Below are 6,452 nucleotides of genomic sequence, written 5' to 3'. Positions count from 1 at the left end.
TTTTACTTCCCAAAGCATAACCCGGTCAGGATATTTTAACCCTATTTAGCTGCCAATTCTCATTGCCAGTGTTTCCTGCATTAGGACTTTGATACATGTACCTTTGTCTCCTTTGATTGATAATTCTCGTGCTCCTTGTTGGAATTTAATGAGGCGCACTGTCGAAAAAACAAAAAGTGTTGGAATTTAATGATTTTATGAATGATTATTGAACATAATCGACCAGTGTATCAGAGAAGTGAAAGCTGATGTGTCTCTTTTTCTTTTTCTTTTTCCTTTTATTTTTCTGGGAATTCGATCCGGATCTCATTATTGTTTGATATTTGATGATCTGAATAATAAAATCAGAAGGCGGAGTTATGGCGAGAAGCCACGCGGGCTTCTAGGAAACAATAATATAAAGACTTGGGTGATAACTGGGGATCTTTTATCGGTATGGCCGGTGGGTATCCCCAGAAAACCTTGGTTACATAAAACCCGAACTGGGGAAGGCTCAATATGCATCATGTCCAGCTAGATGAAGAATAAAACCTGGCTTCCTCTTTTCTTCTTCCTTTGTTATATCTAACAGAAAAGTGCTCAAGTTGAGGGGGAGGCTTTACTTATTGCCTATGATGACCTAATGCCCCTAGTATTTTGTTTTCAAATGATGAAACTATGAAGGAGTAGAGCTGGTATATAGGGAGAATCGATTACAGTCCCGTATTGTACATACAGAGAGGTCATCAAACCATGCCTTCTCTAGGCTACACAACATACGCACAAGCATCGCTGGCTGTCCCAATTAAGCCGAATCACACTCATGAAAATTTATCCTCGGCAGGCTTCCGCATGATTTATGCTAGATTCACCCCGATCTGCGAGCCTTCATCTTCCTCCTATAGACCTTGCCGTTCTCAGTCAACATATTTTTCGCTGAGCGAGCCGGGAACAAGGCTTTCTCTCACCGGTGAAGACGTTAGAAAGAAAAGGGAGTCTGTAAGGGCCTGCTCGAACACTCTCAACACAAAGTGAAAGCCTTCAGCGGACTGGACGGCCAGCTGTATGTTGTTATCGAGCGCAAGCAGGGGTTGATCCCCCTCCCGCGACTGCAACTTCAATGGAGGCATGTGGGGTCGGCACTAGTGAAGGGTGATGATCCTTGGAAGAGGAAGATGAACACAGGTCGGATATGACGAGGGAGAGCCAAGCAAACAGAGGAGTGAGGAAGAGGATGAGGCCAACGGGCACCATCCAGAGCTGACGGTTGCTTGGGTGGTACTGGTGCTCCCACCACCCCAGCATCAATCCTCCGGCCATGCTCACGGCAAAAGCCCACCCACATCCGCATCCAATCCACCGCCTCCCCTTCTTCCCAGCTTCTTCTTGACCAACAGTCTCGTTCGATGATCCCATGAGGTTGCGGCTTGTGCTACCTTCACCGCTAGCTCTTTTCCACTTCCTGACGATGAATACGAAGAGCGAAAAAGCCAATACGATGAAGAGAAGTATCGGGTTTGTTTGTGTTAAGATGGCTTTTTATATGTATTCTGGAGAGAGAGAGAGAGAGAGGATGCGGTTGTTTGCCAGTGCTATGCTAGGGATATAAGGGATGCAGTTGATGCTTGCCAGTGCTAAACTAGGGATATAAACAAGGCAAAGAGGAAGAATGTGTATATATAATTATATAATAAAAAGGGGCCGATGGACGAACAGGACCTTGGATTTTGCTACCTCAGAAAAGCCCTAAAATAAGTAATTGTGAACTGTCCGGTGGAGCGACCCGGCCAAGGCAAAGCGTGCCTTTCTATCAAAGTTGCTGAATGTTAAAACAACGGGCATAAACAAGTAAAGTGATTGCGTCCCCGCTTTTAACTCTTACTGAAACACTCCCGGAGAGATGCTTGGCGACCTATCTGGTGTAGCTATTCTTGTTTTCGTCTTCTGTTTATTTATATCCTGTATTACCTAATGTTACGCGTCCTTATGACGTGGAGGTCGCTCCTGATGGGTTTGACATTGGCAAGGTCTCGCCAGATGGCAAGGTTCCGCAGTTCCTAGCTTCACCCGATAGCTCTCTCTCTCTCTCTCTCTCTCTCTCTCTCTCGTCCAGAGGCCGCTCAAATTGACAAATAACAAACTACCGCCGAAGGAGTTAGAATCAAGTCAACAAACAAAGAAGTCTACAATTTGTTTTGCACTTCCCCCAGGAGGTATTACCGAACCACGGCTCTTCCTATAGCCTCGATCTGCCTACCTGCGCATGTGAAATGGATGGCGACTGGTTGATTCTAGACGTGCTATTTATGAAGAAAGGACGATACTTGACGCAAGACCCGCTTTTGTACTTTGTGAAAATTATCGATCCCATCTAATTGAGAGGGGAGACTGCACTGCTCTTGGAGCCCAACTAGAGCATCCTACATAGACTGGTGGCTTAATGCTCGATCCACTCTTTCCTTTCACTGTGAAAATTTTCCAACTGCTTTATTTATTGGAAAAATTTCGAGCGTAAATTATAATTATTTTGTTCTTAAGAACAATTTCTGACTAGAAGTATATTTTTCTGCTTTTGGAACATAAATTCGTTTGATAGGCTTTAAAATTTCTGACCAACGGCGGGCGGGTGGATGATGGTAGCCACAGCAGTGAGGGCAAGTGATGGGAAGATTTTTTATTTTTGTTTATGTTCCAGAAATAGAGTAGTAAAAAATTTATACTTCTTATTTCTGTTCCAAACCTCCTTTTGGACTAAAAATTTATCTCAAAATTAGAAAAACGAATTTGCTTTATAAAACAGATTTATATTCCAAATTTGTTTTAGAGAACAAAAAATAGAAAAATAAAGAAACAAAATGGTTATCATTCACACTTTTAGTGAATGGCATTGAGCAATTATATAAGAAAAAGTTGCCATAAGTGGTCGGGCCACTAGGCTTAGCTAATGGTTTAGCTTTCCCAAGGAGCTTGGGGAAAAATAACAATAGCTGGAAATTGAACCATTGTAGCAAGGCTTTGGAATTGAAATTCCTACTATATTGGAATTGGATAGGTATGTGACGCCCCAGCATGTCATGGCTAACGCCATTACTAAACTCTTTTCACTTTTTAACATGCGGAAGTGTACATAGTTAAAGAATACCTAGGACAACTAAAATTTCAAAGGAACACACACGGAAATATAACCCATGTAATCTCATTTCATTTCTTATTTCTATATATTTTAGGTGATATGATCGAGGTACACTGGGGACAAGCAAAAGGTATCACTACTCCATACCACACCTAAAAGCTCTAGCAGCTGCATTATCCTTTATGTCATTTGCCTCCTACCCATAGTACGTTCAAAATCTTGGCCAGGTCTTCCCAAAATGCTAATGATTTGAGAAATAATGATCAACCATGAGTAAACACAAAGCTCAACAAGCAAACTACTAACGGGGCTACACTACATATATCAATAAAGGCACTTGGAGAAAGTTTAGACATAAAAGATATAACATCCTTATGATATCAACTTGCCTGATAACCTTTCTCAAAATCAGGATGATAAGTGGAAAACATTTCCTCCGAAAATAGTAATCTAGTCAAACTTGAATGAAATTTGAAAATGCCAATGATCATCTTTACCAGAAATTAATTGCCACCATCTTCTGAAAAACTTCGTTACCCTCCGGGCATCTCACACTTTTTTTGCATTGCAAGGACATCTGGGGGAATCACAATACACTTCCCAAGTATGTGGAGAAACTTAGTTACCCCTCTAGGCATTGTTACTATCACTTGAGGCATCATCATCTCAAGGACCAACGGCATTCTTAAATCACACACTTATCCCATGGTGCAGCAATTCCATAATTCAAACAGGACATCCACCGAATAAAATGCACATGAGTAGTTCAATGTCTACCATCAACTATCTTTGATAAACCAGAGAATGATACAAACATTTACTCGGCAATACTAATTCAAAAGACGGGTTACAAAATGATAGTTTATCCAAAATTTATAGGAAAAGAGTAGTTCACCCACCAATAGAAATCAAGGGCATTCGTGAAGTAAATCAGTTTGAACAATTATGAAACTTTAACACAACGTGGACGAGACTCCGAGGAACTTTTTCATGAAGAAGTCAAAGTCCGGTTTAGCTTTTATAGGTCCCAATAATTTTATTTGAGTCCCCTTTCATGGTGCAAGTGTTGGCTGTGAGTTACTAGGTGAGCTAAGGTCTCGAGGAAGTTTGGGTTTGCTACTATACACATTGTCCACTATGAGTAGTAAGTACTTATAGTTTTGTTCTTCTGAGAGAAGCTTTGCTTGTGTACTGTTGAGACATTGCATTGAGACATTGCATTAAACTGTTAATCGGCTCTAATACTACCTATAACGTCTTGGGTCCATTACTGTACACATATTGTTCACTTTGGACACTAAGTTCTCATGATTTTATTCTTCTTAGGGTAGCCCATACTACCATAAGGAAACACATATGTACAATTGGAGAACCAAAACCTTATAAGTCAGCCTAAGATTCCACCTAAGTGATGTGGGACATGAGTCATACGCTTAGCCTCGCCTGCGTACTGCCAAGGTGTAGCCTCTTGTGCCATTCTTCCATATTGCCCCAGTTCTGGGTCGTCATAAGAAAAATGAGGATGAGATAGGGAGGTTGGCTTGCATGCAATGGAGGGACTTAGGAGGAACGAGCAAAAGAGGAGAGAAGTGGTCGCCCCGTTTATATTCAAGTCTCCTTCATTGTTTGATTTACCCGTTCTTGTTTCTTGCGGTCATGGGCTAAGTCATAGGCAGCGAACGAAGGCAGCTGGAGCTATGTGTCCGGTGCTAGTGATGCCATGATTGGTGAGGGGCAATGCACGGTGGAATGATGCGGTGTTGATGCTGTGGTGGCGTCGCACAGAGAGCCAGGTGGCTTGGTGATGATGTGGCATTGAGTTGGCTTGGTTCGGAGATGACGGTGGTGAGTGGCTTAATGAGATGTTGGGGACGCTAATTTGGCATGTCGTTGAAGTGGCTCAATGGTGACGGGGACGAGTTGAGGTGGCGCACCCTTGCGGTGATGCGATGAGGGCGTGAATGGCGTAATCCGGGGAGGAGCTTCATGGCGTGGTGATGATTGCTAATCGTTGAGGCTCACGATCCATCAAGCAAAAACCCGGATGTCACGAGGTAAGACAACCTTTTGGTCATTAAAAAACAAGAGAAGTTGAAAGATACGCAACTTGATAATGCAAATGTACCATTAAGTGCATATGGCAAAAAGTCCTCAATGTGGAATCTCCACTTTTTCGGGGGTTGGGGTGGGGACGAATTAGTTTCAAGTGTGGGTTTCGATTAAAAATGTCCCTCTGCAAGAAGGTAGGACAAAAATTTGAGAGTGAGAGTTAGAATAGGAGTAAGTAGGGTGACAAAAAAAAAAAAAAACTTCCATCAATTTCTTGTTGCCTTTCAATCTACTTGGTGGATAAAAAGATTAAACTAAGCAGGAGAGCAAGTATTAGAATAATTTAAATAATAAGTTGCGTCTTTATCTAATAATTTAAAATTTTAAAATAGTTGATAGTGGTTTTACAAAATTTCACACAATATCAAAACTAGGAGATCTTGGTTTCGAATCTTCCAAGCCTATATTTGTCTCCTCAATAAAATATTTCTATATAAGGTTTTGTATGATTACCTTCAACTGTTCTAAAAGTTGTTGTATTAACTTGGTACCAAAGCTGAAGGTTCTAAGTTCAAATCTTTTTAAACTTCATTTGTCTTCCCAATTAAATATATCCATGCTTGTTACCAAACAAAAAGACCATACTAAGCTTGAAGGAGAGTGATAGAATATTTAAATATTAAACTACGTCTTCATTTCAAATTTTTCCAAGATTCATTTGCCTTCCCAATTAATTATGTCTAAGTTTAGTACAATGCAAATAAAAGATCAAACTAAACGTGCGGAAGAGTAATAAAATATTTTAAATATCAAACCACTATTTTATCTAATAGCTTAAGTTTTAGAACAGTTGACAGTGGGGGAGTCCCACAAAATCTCATAGTGGTTAACCTAAGAAATTTGTGGCTTTGTTGCACTCATTTTGTGAACATTAGGGGCATCAGGACGTGTAGACGGAGTTCGGTATCCCCTGTCTTTGGAAGAAGTGGGTAAGAAGGAGCTCAAGCCTGAGTCCAATAACAAATCCGATTCAACACAATCTAGTTTCAGGCATGTGTTCCCCAATGAAAGGGATGAGGTATTATTGCAGGGACCAGATTGGAACCTCCGCATCTGCAAGTATGATCAACCCCAATTATTTATTTGGGGGACTGAGGAAACCATTAATCGGGAGATTGCACCAAGGTTTTCTTGGTAATCCCGAACGGAAGTGAGGAGAGAACAGTTAGATAGAGCAATCTGGAGCGGGACTTGGTTGGGTCATCTATCCACAATTAAATATACACAAATG

The sequence above is a fragment of the Eucalyptus grandis genome, chromosome 5, assembly GCF_016545825.1.
Source record: "Eucalyptus grandis isolate ANBG69807.140 chromosome 5, ASM1654582v1, whole genome shotgun sequence".
Classification (NCBI taxonomy): Eukaryota; Viridiplantae; Streptophyta; class Magnoliopsida; order Myrtales; family Myrtaceae; genus Eucalyptus; species Eucalyptus grandis.
This window is presented reverse-complemented; position numbering follows the sequence as displayed.